The 15,044-nt window shown below is 34.5% G+C and overlaps 1 protein-coding gene across 3 annotated transcripts in view; it reads left to right on the top strand.

Annotated features, from left to right (window-relative positions):
* ZBTB20 (zinc finger and BTB domain containing 20) overlaps positions 1–15,044 on the top strand; it is a 635,906-nt gene that overhangs the window by 926 nt on the left and 619,936 nt on the right. For 2 of the 3 annotated variants that reach the window (XM_070750012.1, XM_070750019.1), the window contains exon 1: positions 772–1,028. The exons of the other annotated variant lie outside the window; for it this stretch is intronic. The gene's annotated coding sequence lies outside the window, so the exon portion shown is untranslated. Of the gene's footprint in view, positions 1–771; positions 1,029–15,044 lie in introns of those variants that run through there. 3 annotated transcript variants of the gene reach the window in all.

Below are 15,044 nucleotides of genomic sequence, written 5' to 3' on the forward strand. Positions count from 1 at the left end.
TACAGAAGTTTGATTTATTTGAAGTTATACAGTATTCTGTTTTTTAAGTGTTCCCTTTATTTTTTTGAGCAGGGTGTATATGTATAATAACTGGATATAATTGGATTAATACACACACACACACACATATATATAAAACTGGAATTATATATATATAATATATATATATCTGGATTAATAACTATGTATGTATATGTATGTACATATGGAATTTTTTTATATATATATATATATATATATAAAACCATCTACTTCAGTAAGAGTTCCTGATCTGGAATTCTTTCATAAGCAGTCAACTGAATTAATAAAGATGCTCCCTTAGTGATGGGCTTAAACTAGTAATGTAACTTGGAGAAAAAAGTAATTTAGAAAGTTCAGGATTAAACTCCAATGCTTTCAGTGAGTAGTTTTCTTTTATAGTGAACTTAATTTATATACTAGGTGATCTTTCAGCAGAGGCTAAGGTGCCTCTGGCTAGTAGAGAATAGGGCAATAATGAACTCATTCATATGAAAAACCTGCTGGTGATCAAATCTTTAGCTGTCTTGATGAGAAATAGAACAGACGTCCATCTGATCCACCAGGGCATACTTTCTGCTGGATTTCCATTGGAGCCTACATTTAGGTTCTAAAGTTTCGGTTTCTTGGATAAAAAAATTCAGTTTCTGTTTGAAATATTGGCTAGAAGTGGGTTAATTGGATAGATTCAGTTTGTCGCTTGCTCTCAGTCTTTCACTCTTCCCCATTAGCTAAGATCTGCTTCACTTCACTTTGCTTGTTGATAGACCAGGAAAGAACTGGCCTTGCTCCAGCTTCTTCACTTCATCCCTAACTCAAATAGTTAAATTCAGTTCTGTATGTTGGAAGGGAGAGATCTAGGAATGTAAGGAAGCAAAATAAGCTGGTGTTGAGTTACGGAGAGGGAAAAATTGATAAGCTGAGTGGGGACCAGAATGCTAAGTTGCAAGCAAAGTTATATCCATTGAAGAAAAAGTGTGAGGTTACCTTGTTTGAACTTTGGATGTGGGGTAAGCAAAAATGTACTATGAACAAAAGACCTGTCTTATGTACTTATTAAGTTTCTTCATATTTTTTATTTTACTTAAAAAAGATAGAACAGGATCAGTCCTAAAGTGATTAATACAAATTGTATGTATATTTCTGAATAAATTTCATTAAATTGTGGTTACTACCTTATTTAGCAACCTGAAAAGTTAACTTAATAATGTTACACAAAAAAGCATGTTAATTAATTTCTGTACAAAATATATAATGATTAATGTAGATTAGAAACAATTTGATTCTCTAACAAATGAAAACCCTTCATATTGATTAGAATTAAGCATAATTGAACTCAGTGGACTACTTTCCAAGTAAACATGTAATTAAATAAATATTTTAAATAGTCTTGTTTTATCCAGATTAGAGAAACCTCTTTAATTAATACATTTTCCTTCACTTATCAGGTAAACATTTATCAGTAGTGTTCTAAATCCATTTCCTTCCTAGATTAGATTTGAAAGCTACTATATAAAAATAGGTTTGGATTTTAGTAAATTATAATTATTTTTCAAAAAACAGCAAGTACAGCTGTTTCAACTGTTGTGGTTGCTATTGTGCTTTTGATTTGTATTTAGTATGGAATTTTACCTATTGTTTTCCTTATGCTTCTGCCTTCCCTATCAGCAAACAGCTAGAAATTTCTGGCTGCCCTGAAATCTGAAAACAGATCATAGAAAGAAATGGGCAAAGCAGCTAAGGCCCTTCTCCCCATCCTGATATAGTTCTGGATCCCTGAAAAGGAGACAAGATTTCCCATTCTCCTTGTAATAAAAAAAATCAGTGTGCCTGCAGTTAAGGCAGCATCGGTAATATCTGAAAAAAATATCTGAAATATTTTCTGTGGATTTCACAAAAACAATTTTAATATCTTGCAGACTAAATTATAATAAGTACTGTACATTGTGAATACATCTAATGAGGAGAAACTTTAATGTTCTTGAACATAGCTGGAGTTGATGCAGACTTCATTTATATGTATGTATGTATGCATGCATGCATGTCTTTTATATGTATGTATGCATGCATGCATGACATATGTATGTATGTCTTGGGATGTCGTTTACCTTTGAAGCTTTAAAATGCATTAATAACTTGGGAGTTTTAAATATGTGTTCTAAATTATTTATGCATTATATATTTATGGTAAGTATTAGAGTGTTAGTCAGTTTCCAGATGTGGATTATGTATGTCTGTTCTTCCAGCAAATAGCTACATATTAAAGGACTGGCAATTGTGATCCACCCATTTTATAAAAGAAATGTATTTGAAAAATGTTGGTATTATGCAATAGGCTTTGGAATGCATAAAAGCCATTTTCTCCACTGTGCTGGACTAATTCCCAACAGTGTAACTATAGTGCATGTTGCATTTTTATGTCTGTGAAGGACAGGAGGTTTGTTTGCTACAAGAAAGTTACTTCCAATTTATCTGAGCATAGAGTTAAAATAAAACTTAATATACTTTGATTTTTTTTGTAAAATTGTATACTCATCTATGAACTGACTAATAATTACTGTACCATAACGTTATTATCTATCAATGCTGATTTTGAATGTCTCTTCATTAACAAAAAAAAGGGGACAGGTAAAATTCCAAATTATTGATGCATTTTAAAGATTCCAAAATAGATAGCATCTCAAACAACATCCAAAATTATTTTTATGATAAATTTTAAAATATATTAGCTGCCAGGGACATATCATTCCCACTCCTGGTATCTTAAAAGTAAAATGCAATGAAACCTCTATGGTAACAAAGTAATATTTTCACAAAGTATTCTTGAGAATGTCTCTTTATTAACTTGGATCATTCCAGCATGTAGTAAGTCAAGCCATAGATAAGATGAAATCTTGGACTATGAGTAGTTGAATCACTCCCAGGGAGATCATACCGCTGCAGCAATCCTTTAAAAAAACCATCTAAGCTTTAGAATACTGTACTAAAGTTAATGCCATACATATATCATACACATTCTTACAATAGTATAGTATTTATTCTGTAGCACCATAAGGAAAATATTGCTAGTATTTAGAAAAGAAGAGAAATTTACATTTTGTCACAGTGTGATAACTACTGGAACCCCTCTGGCATTGGGATTATATTCCACCTTCGCTACCTGCAACCTCTTTCTGAAGGTTCTTTCAGCATGTCAAATTCAAGAGGCTATGAATGCTTGTAAATATATATTCTTGTCCCTGATACATATATAGATTTTCTATTGATGCTGTATGAAAATGCAAAAATAATCTCTTAGTTCTTTTTCTTTCTTTCTTTCTTTCTTTCATTCATTCTTTTTACTTACTTACTTACTTACTTACTTACTTACTTACTTACTTACTTACTTACTTACTTACTTATTCTTCAAATGCTCAACTATTCTTTGAGGCTAAAAGGTGTACCTGCTTTTTTACCCATTTCTTTTGAGGAAAAGTGAAGGTAACCAAATCACATATAATAAATAATGTTGCATTTCCATTATATTAAATATTTCAATTTTGAAGCAATACTTTTATTAGATTACCCAAGCTTTCAGTAGCTATAAGTGGATTTGAGGCCATAAATTGGCATTTTTAAGACTTTGACATTATAAGAAAGTTTATAAGATAATTTTATTGATAGATACCTGTGGTGATAAGGAATCCACATGACTACCAGAAACTCTTGGTTTTATACCGTGTATTTAAATCTTTCAGAAATTGTTCTATTGAATTTTGAAAATGGTATAATTTCCCAGTCCCAGGGAGTTTTAAAATATCTCCCTTCCTTAGTATGCAATACATTACGTAAGGTGTAAAATCTTTTCCCCATCCAACTCTTGGGGAGGGTGGGGACGACTATGTTACACTATCCCTATTTTTTTAAATCAATCTCTTCATCATGTCAATCGGTTTGTTGGGGAAAGTTTTGTTATATTTCTAATTAGGCATTTAGTTTTCAAGATTGGATTCTGTATTCAGATTCCTGGCATATGATCCATTAAACTATATGTATACTTAATATGTAAATTTAAATGTATTATATTTCCTATTGGTATGTATACATTACTTTTGGGTTAAATTCAAGAGTAAGCAAACCTTCATGTTTATATGAAATAAAGTTTGATGAAAACAATTCTTGTAAAATTATGTTATTCACTTTTGTAAAAGCACTGGAACAATATCAGCATTCCTAGACACAATAAGAATTATGAGTTGGTAAAATAGACCTATTTTTTAAAAAAAACTCTAAACTTTATTTAAAAATGGATTATTTATATTAGAGTTAACTGTTACGGAATGTAATTCATTTTCCCAGGAGGGATGAGTGCATTCCGGAGAGGTGAAAGACAACAAAGTTCTGTGGAAGAAAGAGGGTGAAAACAGTTCCTCCCTAATATTTTCCCAGAATCTGTGTTTTATGGTGCAAATAGTCTGATTTAGTTTGGCAAGATTTCTGTCCATAAGAAAGTAAAATTAAAGGAAACTGCTTAGAAGAACTTCAGTGTGTCTTTCTTGATTTTTGGAGCCTGACGTTAAACACATTTAGATGGTTTTAAAATGTATTTTTGTACATAAAATTAACAGAATAACATTGCATTTCAACATCAATTCATGTTTCTGGGGTTCAGCTTTGCAAACATTAGTAAGTTAAGATAACTTCCTCCGTTGTACTAGAAAATATGCTAATTTTCAATAGATAATTAAACTATGGAAAGGTTAATAGCACTATTGTCTATAAAACTTTGTTCTTTAAAACTTGGAGATAAGGTTACTGGGGGAAAAATGCCACATATTGATAAATCATATTCTATAAACGGAGTCAACAAATACCCTTAAAATGAAAATATATTGATATGAAATTTCCTGGACACTTCACTTTGTTATAATTAGCATCTTACAACCTAAAAAGTGCATCTTGACATAACAATCAAGTTTATTTTATTTATTTATTTATTTTAACTTCTATGACGCCCAATCCCGAAGGACTCAGTTAACAATATGAAGTTGTTTTTCTTTTGCAAATGCTTGGTATAAGTAAGTAAGCATGATAGATAATCTAAGTGAGATCAAGACAGGCAATAATAACTTTGGATAGCACTTTGCCTCATCGTAGTCCTAAATGAATTTGCTTACTGATTCCAATGGTTCTTCTACAGAGCCAACATTCCATTAGATAATTTAAAAATGTTATTCTAAGAATGGAAAAGGGACCCAGTTTGATGTGGTTCATGTGCTGGCCTAGACCAGGAGACTGAGTTCTAGTATTGCCTTAGACGTGTTGGTGGGGGGGGGTTTTGTGTCATAAAATGTTTTGTAAAATTTGCCAAATTTTAATGACATGGATTTTGGATTTTTGGCATATTCTATAAGATAGCCTATTTGTGGTATCTTGATTCAAAAATTATTGGCCTATTATGCACCATTTCACTAAATTAAAGATTATGGGAACAAGAATTTTAGTATTGTATAGATATTCTTACATTGGCATTCATTAGGGCACTCCTGAATTAGTTAATACTCTACTTCCCTTAAAGTTAGAAGAATTGGGAGTTATTTTTACCCTATTTCCCTCAAAATAAGACACCCCCTGATAATAAGCCCAATTGGTCTTTTGAGTGCCTGGCAATAAGGCCAAGCGCTTATTTCAGGGTTTAATAGAATAGAACAGAACAGAATTCTTTATTGGCCAAGTATGATAGGACACACAAGGAATTTGTCTTGGTGCATATGCTTTCAGTGTACATAAAAGAAAATAGAGATTTGTCAAGAATCATGTGGTACAACACTTAATGATTGTTATATATAAGACAGGATCTTGTTTTGGGATAAAACACTATCTCTTCCTTATAGGTTAATCCAATAAAATTGCTTTGTGTGTCTTATGAATACGTACATCGAAACAACTTTTTCTAGAGAGATACTTAATATTTTTTTGAATACTCCTTGAATTTTTGCATAAATATCACCTAAAATGTGATCTGTTTTCCACAAAGTTCTACAACTAGACATTTAAACTAGTAGGTCAAAAACATTATACGTTCATTGATTTATTGAGACAAAGTTTCCAAGGCTACATACTTAGGTTTGTTAAAAATATATGAAACTTCACTTTCAGCAATTGCTGTGTACTTTTTGGACAGCGGTGACTGCAACTAAACATTTCTTATAATGGTTGATCAATCCTGCACCATTTGACTTGGAATAATTTTAGCCAATCCCTTCTTATAGATTAGATTCAATTGAAGGATATTGGTTGGCTCCTTCACATGAACTGCTTTAGGTCCTTCTACAGTATTTCTAGAGAATTAAGGTCAGGATTTTGATTTGCCTGTTTCAAAACATTAACTGTCTTCTTCTTTAATCATTATTTGATGCACAATAACTTTCTTTTGAGCTTCAGTCCATAGACATATAACCTGATATTTTTGTATAGAATTTGCTGATACAATCCCAAAATTAAAATTCTATGAATAATGGCAAGATGTCATAATTTAACACATCAGAAAAGCCAGCCCAAATTTTGTATTACCACCACTATCTGTCATAGATGGGATATGCTGGAAAGCAATGTTTGACTTTAGTGAAACATTTCATTCAAGCCAAAGATTTTGGTTTCATCCGTCCACAGAACACTCTTCCAATAGCACTCTGGCTTACCCACGTGATCTTTCTAAAACAGAGGTGTTCAAACTTGGCAATTTTAAGACGTGTGGACTTTAACTTCCAGCCAGCATAGCTGGCTGGAGAATTCTGAGAATTAAAGTCCACAAGTCTTAAAATTGCCAATTTTGAGGAGCTTTGTTCTAAACTGTAGATGGGCAGAAATGTTCTTTTTGGACAGTAGTGGTTTTATCTTTGCACACCTGTTATGCGCACTATTGTTCAGTATTTTATTGATGAATAAAACTGATATTCAGCAAAGTGAGACTTTTAATTACCCATACATTATTATCGGCTGTTTGAGATCTCCTGATGTTTTACACACTTTGCTCTTGTGTGACCACAAACTTGTGGCCCATGGGCCAGATGCATCATGTGTTGGCTCATCCCTGCCAGGTTTAGCGAAAGGGGGAAAAGTCCCAATATGTCACCTGTCGTTGCCGTGACAATGCAAGTTTGACACTCCTGCCTTAGATGGCCAGTCTTTCCTGGGGAGGGTAGTAATGGTATTTAATTATACAATCTGGATAATGGACTGGTGGAGACCAACCACTTTAGAAATCAGTTTGTAACCTTTTCCAGATTAGATTATCTTCCCATGGATTGAAACACCCACCTAATTCTAATTTCTTCTTCAAATGAACTGATAATACCAGAACTTCACCTATTTTTGCCATATACAAAGATGTACCTTTCAATCATTTTTCTCAATAAATCAATGAAAATTTATTTGTTTAATTGGGTTCCCTTTATCTAGTTTTAGGACTTGTGTGGATGACATTTTATGTCACAGGTACTTCTTGACTTGTGACTGTTGGACGTTACAATGGTGGTGCAAAAATAATTTACAATTGGTTCTCACACTTATAAATGTTGTAGCATCTCTGTGGTCAGGTGATCAGAATTTGGGCACTTGGCAACCAACTTCTATATATGACAGTTGCAACATCTTTGGGTTACATGATTATCATCTACAACTTTCTGACAAGCACAGTCAGTAGAAGAAGCTGCATTTGCTTAATGACTGTGACTAGCAAAAATCAGACAACTCACAATGACCACTTCACTTAGTGAGAGACATTCTGGGCATAATTGTCCTAAATTAAGGACAACCTATATTTATGAGATAATATTCACTCACTCACTCACTCACTCCATCCATCCATCCATCCATCCATCCATCCATCCATCCATCCATCTATCTATGTTCTTTATAAATATAGAGTGAAACATATATAGGAGTTGCAAGAATTATAAGTCAAGGGAATGAACAGTTGAGAGAGGAAGCAATCAAGTCATCCTCAAATAAATGTATTTGTAAGCTAACACATTGTCTCTTACTCCCAACCAAAACATGATACAGTATTGTAAATGGTAGCTTATTACCAGTGTGGTGTAGGCTGGAGAAACTCATGATTCTGGATGAAAATTGGGAGGGAAAAAAATCTGGCTATGTTATACTAATGCAGTGTACAAAGTGTTAATACTTAACTAGTTGGATGCTACAATATATGTAATTAACCAACAATGTCCATTAGCCATAAGAGGGAGCCAGCATTTCCTCTGGGGTAGAATTATTGTAGAATTGTTGTGTGTAGAGAACGCAGTGTTCTGAACGTGGCTTCAGGAGACAGCTCCTTGGCGCTCATATCCCGCGTGTTTTAAAAGGTTGCAGCCGGCCTGGGCGGCTCGGGGGGGTGCTGGCAAGCCCCCCAGGCCGGCTGCAACCTTTAAAAACACGCGCGCCGCTTCGCAGCTGTCTCCTGAAGCCGAACGCTAACTTCCGCGTTCGGCTTCAGGAGACAGCTGCGAAGCGGCGCGGGTGTTTTAAAACGTGGCAGCTGGCCTGGGGGAAGCCGAACGCGGAAGTTAGCGTTCGGCTTCAGGAGACAGCTGCGAAGCGGCGCGGGTGTTTTAAAACATGGCAGCTGGCCTGGGGGGCTCGGGGGGAAGCCCCCGAACCCCCCAGGCCGGCTGCCACGTTTTAAAACACCCGCGCCGCTTCGCAGCTGTCTCCTGAAGCCGAATGCGGAAGTTAGCGTTCGGCTTCAGGAGACAGCTGCGAAGCGGCGCGCGTGTTTTAAAACGTGGCAGCCGGCCTGGGGGGCTTTGGGGGAAGCCCCCGAACCCCCCAGGCCAGCAGCGAAATTTTAAAACACCCGCACCGCTTGGCAGCTGTCTCCTGAAGCCGAACGCTAACTTCCGCGTTCGGCGGCAGCGGGTTTTTTTTTGTTGTTGCACGGATTAATTGACTTTACATTGTTTCCTACGGGAAACAATGTTTCGTCATACGAGCGTTCCGACTTACGAGCCTCCTTCCGGAACCAATTAGTCTCGTAAGTCGGGGTTCTACTGTATCTTGTTATTTATCAAAATGGCTTTATGATAAGAGTCAGTAAAATGGCTGTCATGTGTGGGCTTAGACAATACAAAAGCATTATTTTTAGAAAGAAACTTGGCAAATTGTTCCTTGTAATTCCTTCTGGATTTTCGAGATGCTAGTCTACTTCGTCTTTTTTATGTAGGTCGCAGATTTCCAAATAAAGTATTGTTGTAGCCACCAACCATTTTTATTTTCTAAGAATCTATGTCAGACCACTGTAGAAGTTCTGTGGCAACTTTGGAAACAAAATTGTACATTCAAACTGGCTTCTGACTCTTCCAAGCTTGTGATTTATTGTTAAATAGAAACTAAATTTTAGTAAGGCAACTTGGTATCTGAGTCCATGAATGCCTTCTCCTTGGATCAGCACAAGTTCAAGGAAATTATTAATTTCCCATCTGAACAAATGAGAGAATTAGTTTAGCAGAGATGAACACGCAGTACATTAAAATGATATGTAATTCTTAAAATTTTGTGAGACAAATTTATATTTAAAAAATAAATAAATATAACTTTTTAAACAAATAAATTTTCGTTGAAATAATACATTTAAAATAAAGGATATGGTGCACTTTATGTTTTAATTTAATTTTTACGGTGGCCCGTGTTGGCAAATGACCAAGTATAGCGCATTTACTTTGTTCATTTTTTAAAAAAATGTGGCTAAATTATGAATGTATCAACATTTTGGAAAGATCCTACATCCACATTACAGCATATCCTGAACTATAATTTCATTTTTGTATGCTATTCCTTTAAATTGTTGCCTTTTACATATACACATTGATGGACTGTTTTGTATGATAGCCCCTAAAATTTGACCGGGCTTTTAATTCACCATTCAAAATTTCTATGGCTTGCTACCATAGTATTCATCCAGTAGTGGTCTATATACGGTAGATTTTTAAATACAGTATATTTTGCTAAAGATTTTCTGGTAAACAGAAAGGGCTTTCAGGAAGTAATTTGATAGCAAGATAGCAATAACAAGTGGTTACAAAAAACAATTGCTTTTGTATATAGCTTTTCTAAGAAAGAAAAGATCACATGAACAAAAGGAATGTAAAGTGCAGAAAGAACAAACTGTGTATCTCCTATTTTTTAAACAGTACATATAAAATCACAAGACAAAATGTGAAGCGAAATGTGTGGCAGATTAGATTTCAGCTGTGGAAGAATTATTCATTTGAGAGGGAGGGCTATCCTCCGGCAGTCAGCAGTGTGAGACTGAACAAGAGTATGATTAAATTGTACAACAGGGAAGTGAATCCAAAGCTCAAGGTGTCATTTTTTTCTATTGGGATTGTTAAACACATTATTTCCTCCTGTTACAACAGAAATTTTATACAAAGCATTGCTTAGGCATATTAAATATCCTTAGACACCTTAATAAAACTCCAAATATGTAGGATTATGACTTTCTCTCTCTTTTTTTTTAGGAGGGGGTAAGAATCCTATTCTTTCCATTTGGAGTTGATACAAAAAAATACATTGCAATTATCATATATAGGTGACACTGACTATAGTGTAAGAAGAGGCCTGCAAAAATGCTTTTGTTAAACCATTTTTCAGCACACAAAAGCACTTGATTGGCACTTCACTGATTTAATGGCCCATTTGTAATGCAGAAAGAACATCACCAAAGATTGTAGCATTATCCTAAATTTAATAATTGAATTTATAGCTGCTAAAATTCAAGATTTCTGACACATAGAAAATTTTTTGGAGAGCGTGAATGGGAGAAGTTGTAATTTTGATGTCTAGTCTTTTACCTCTATGGTTTTTAATGTAACAAATTTGTGGAAAATTTGAATATAATGATTATATGTCTGAAAGTTTTTCAATGGCCTGCAGCAAATCTTGGCTGCTATATTACATTCACTTTACTACAGAGTAAATCCTTCAGAAAAGTTTCTCAGTAAATATAAACAGATGTATCACTACAGAATGCTTATATGTACAGTATTGCTTATACTTTCTTTGTGATTTTATATTTTCCCTGTAAGCTGCCCTGACTTTATTTTTACAGAAAAATGGACAGAGATTACTGTCTAATTGACTTGGTCATTATTAAAAGATATTACAGCAGGATCTATTAGAGTCAAAAATATATTTGTTAACATTTATTTTCAGACGCCATGTGAACATTGGACTCTTTATGCAATATAGTAATGTCTACCATGTGCTTTATAATAATGTTTTTTTAAAATGTGATTGCATAGAGTTAATATAGCTGTTTTATTATTGGATTGTCACATGCTGTTTTTATCATTGTTGTTAGCCGCCCCGAGTCTACAGAGAGGGGCGGCATACAAATCCAATAAATTATTATTAATTATTATTATTATTAAAGAACTTAAATATGTCAGCATCTTCCTACCAAAACAGTTGAAGTCCAGAGATTTAGCAGTGTAGAATATGGCAACCATATGTAGTGGTTTTTCTTGGTGGCCTATAATTTTCTCAAATTGTGCCTCCTTTTGTTTTGTAACTTTACCCTATCTCATGAACGAAATGTACATAGTTGCTTTTTTTTTTTAAAGACACTGCTACAAGATTGCATTTGCTGCAAATATGTACTCTAGTATACACAGAACACTAATGTGCCGGAACTATTGCAGAGTCATGCTGCAGAGTGATTTTTGTTCATTTTCACTTCTATCTCTTAAATCAGCGTCATTCATAAAAAGCCCTTTTGTCAAGTACTGTACATCCTACTGAGTTACTGGGAAAATCTATTTTGGACTTTTCCCTTGAATGCTTCTGGTGAACTCTGTGGTCCTGGAAAATGGACATCTAAGAAATGTTGAAAGTGTCAGCTTTTAAATACTCATAATTGCAAGCCATGTGCAGGTGCAGTTCTAGTTATATTAGGCTCAAATCACATTAACCAAAGTTAAAGGAAAATGAGTACACATTCATGGTCATTCTCAAATTATTTCATTATATATATTTCATTATATATATATATATATATATATATATATATATATATATATATATATATATATATATTTTCTTATGTCGGATCACCCTGGTATAAAAAAGCTAAAAAAAAATAAAAATTTTTTTAACATATATATATATATATATATATATATATATATATATATATATATATATATATATATAAAATGAAATATATATAATGAAATAATTTGAGAATGACCATGAATGTGTACTCATTTTCCTTTAACTTTGGTTAATGTGATTTGAGCCTAATATAACTATATATATTCTTTAGCAGCTCTTGCTACTTATGCTCACCTCTTGTGACAATATTTTAGACTGACTTTCCACAAGAGCTTACAAATCAAGCAAGTTAATGTCTTCATTAAAACTGAAATGCAGTTTACTTTGGGAAAAAACATATTTAATATTTCAAGGTATTGAACACTAAACTACCATTAAGCTCTAACTAATGCATTCACTTTGCTGACACTTGCTCTCCGATGGGACATGTAGCCTAAGTTGTATCACTGGAAGTGATGTTTAGAGAATGCTACAGAGAATGTTTTAAACCAAGTTTTAGATTCTTATAATTTACTTTCTCAAATTTACTTTCTATACTTGAGAACAAGTTTTAAATGACCTAGTTTTTCTAATTAATTAATCAATCGGAAATTGACGGGCTTCTTTTTTATTGCTGTAAGTTAAAATCTCCTAAAAATAGATGCATAAGACTAGATGGGAAAACATTTGCTTTTGAATTTGGAAGCGATATTTTGTTTGGAAGGAACAACTATTAATTATTAATTAATATTCATTATTGTTATTGTCACTGTAATATTATATTACATGCCTATTGTATCCATAGATATTATGAGTTATTAAAGTTCTCTTGTATGTGAGGAAAGTTTTTGAGGATAGTTTTTTTTTCTAATTGTCCTGATTCATATTCTGAGAAAATAATATTTTCTCCTATGTATGTGTGTGAGACTGGATGTGCCTGGGTCTATGTATTAATAAGGAATATAGTGTGATATATTTATTTTATATATTTATTTAGAAATTTTTTATGTTACATGTATAATGTCCTATTACACATTTTTCAAAGTGGTTTACAACAGGAATGCACAACCCCTAGACCATGGCCCATTACTGAGCCATTGCCTATTCAGAACTGGGATGTGTGAGCAGGGGGCAAGCACATGTACACACACATGTGCAACTCATCTTATGTAAGTTGAGCTTTCCACATGTGCTGGCCTGCTGCTTGCACAATCTGGCTCCCCTTTCCCTGCCCCAGTCAGGCCAACAAGCGACAAAGGTTGGGGACTGCTGGTTTATAACACAGGTACTCCTCTAACAGTGAGGACAGTTAACCAGTGGAACAGCTTGTCATCAGAAGTGGTGAGTAATTCCTCACTGGACGTTTTTAAGAAGAGATTAGATAGTCACTTGTTTGAAATGATATTGGTTGGAGATGGTGAACCTATGGCACAGGTGGCACGGGTGGCATGTGGTGCTATATCTGAGGGCACATGAGGCGTTGCCCTATTCCAGCTCCAGTGCACATGTGCATGCTGACCAGCTGATTTTGGGGCTTCTTTTCAGCCGTTTTTGCCTCTTGAATCCTGGGGACTGTGAAAAATGCCCAACAGGAAGTTTGGAAACAAAATTCCGGTTGGGTCTTTGGGCCATTTTTCACTGTCCCCAGGATTCAGGAAAGCCTCTCAAAGTCTGGGGACAGCGAAAAATGTCCCAATAGGCCTATCGGAAGATTCAATGTGAGCATGCGTGGAGGGTAGCGGGGATATGTGTTGTGCTTATGTGTGGGCTGGCAGCACAGGACTTGTGCTCATGTGCCGAGGAGGGCATTGTATTAATGATGTGGGCATGCATCCTTTTGTGACCCAAGCCAAAAAAGTTTCGCCATCAATGGTGTAAGATTCTCTTGCTTGAACTTGGGATTGGAGTAGAAGACCTCCAAGATCACTTCCAGCTCTATTCTGATTTAAATAGATTGATGACCATTCAATGATAGTGTAAACAAAAAAGTTTTGTTACGAATCCTTACATTTACAGCTGTCAGAGTGTCCACTGATCACATGATTGCTACTTGTTTTGCTTCCTAACCGGCTTCTAGGCAGAGGTAATGGACAATGCGACAGTAAAAGTGCAACTCATGTTCATGAGATGTTTTATTTAATTACAAAATGGGAAGTGACATAGGTTGGTCACAGTCATGTGATTTTCTTCTCAGTAATCCTAATTGTGGTTGAGGAAGACATGTAAATTACATAGTTTACAAAGAAAGAAATATTTAAACAAAGTTTAAAGCAAGAGATGAGAATGGCTAAATAGCAGCCCGTTTTATACTTTTCAGAGATAGTTCCTGTTGAGGTATAAGGAAGGAATGGAAAATTAGCCTTCTCTCTGCTACATCAATGGACGGTGGTGATCCTTGATCTATTTTCAAATATTGAAATGCATATTTTGCAGAATAGGAAACAAAATACAGGTGTTAAACTATAGTTCTTTATCCATATATCTAAACAGATGGATATTTATACCTAAATTATTTGCATATATGTGAGTGCAAATTTGCTTTGAGAATGATGTGTCTGGTTTACAGTATTGTGTGGAAAATATGCTGAATCACACCGCTTATCTTTTGTAATACCTACATGTAGCACTTCTAAAAATCCCGTTAGGTGTGATCTTATTCAGTGGCTTTCAGAACATTTAAAATAGTATTGTCTCTCACTCTTATGTCTTGAACATCTGAAATGTCCTTACAGAAATATGGCACACAGACAGACGCTGCATTAATGGTCAACTTCTACATCCAAAAATCTGATGCAACATTCTTTTCTCCTGTGTTATGACCCATGATAATTACACCAGTACAGTTGAGGACTGTAAAGAAGTTCTTTTTAAATTGGTCAAAAGACAGATCTTTTAAGGAAGGGCTTATTCTTATTGATTATTTTTCCCGTCTTTATTGGACTATATAT

The sequence above is a fragment of the Erythrolamprus reginae genome, chromosome 4, assembly GCF_031021105.1.
Source record: "Erythrolamprus reginae isolate rEryReg1 chromosome 4, rEryReg1.hap1, whole genome shotgun sequence".
Lineage (NCBI taxonomy): Eukaryota > Metazoa > Chordata > Lepidosauria > Squamata > Dipsadidae > Erythrolamprus > Erythrolamprus reginae.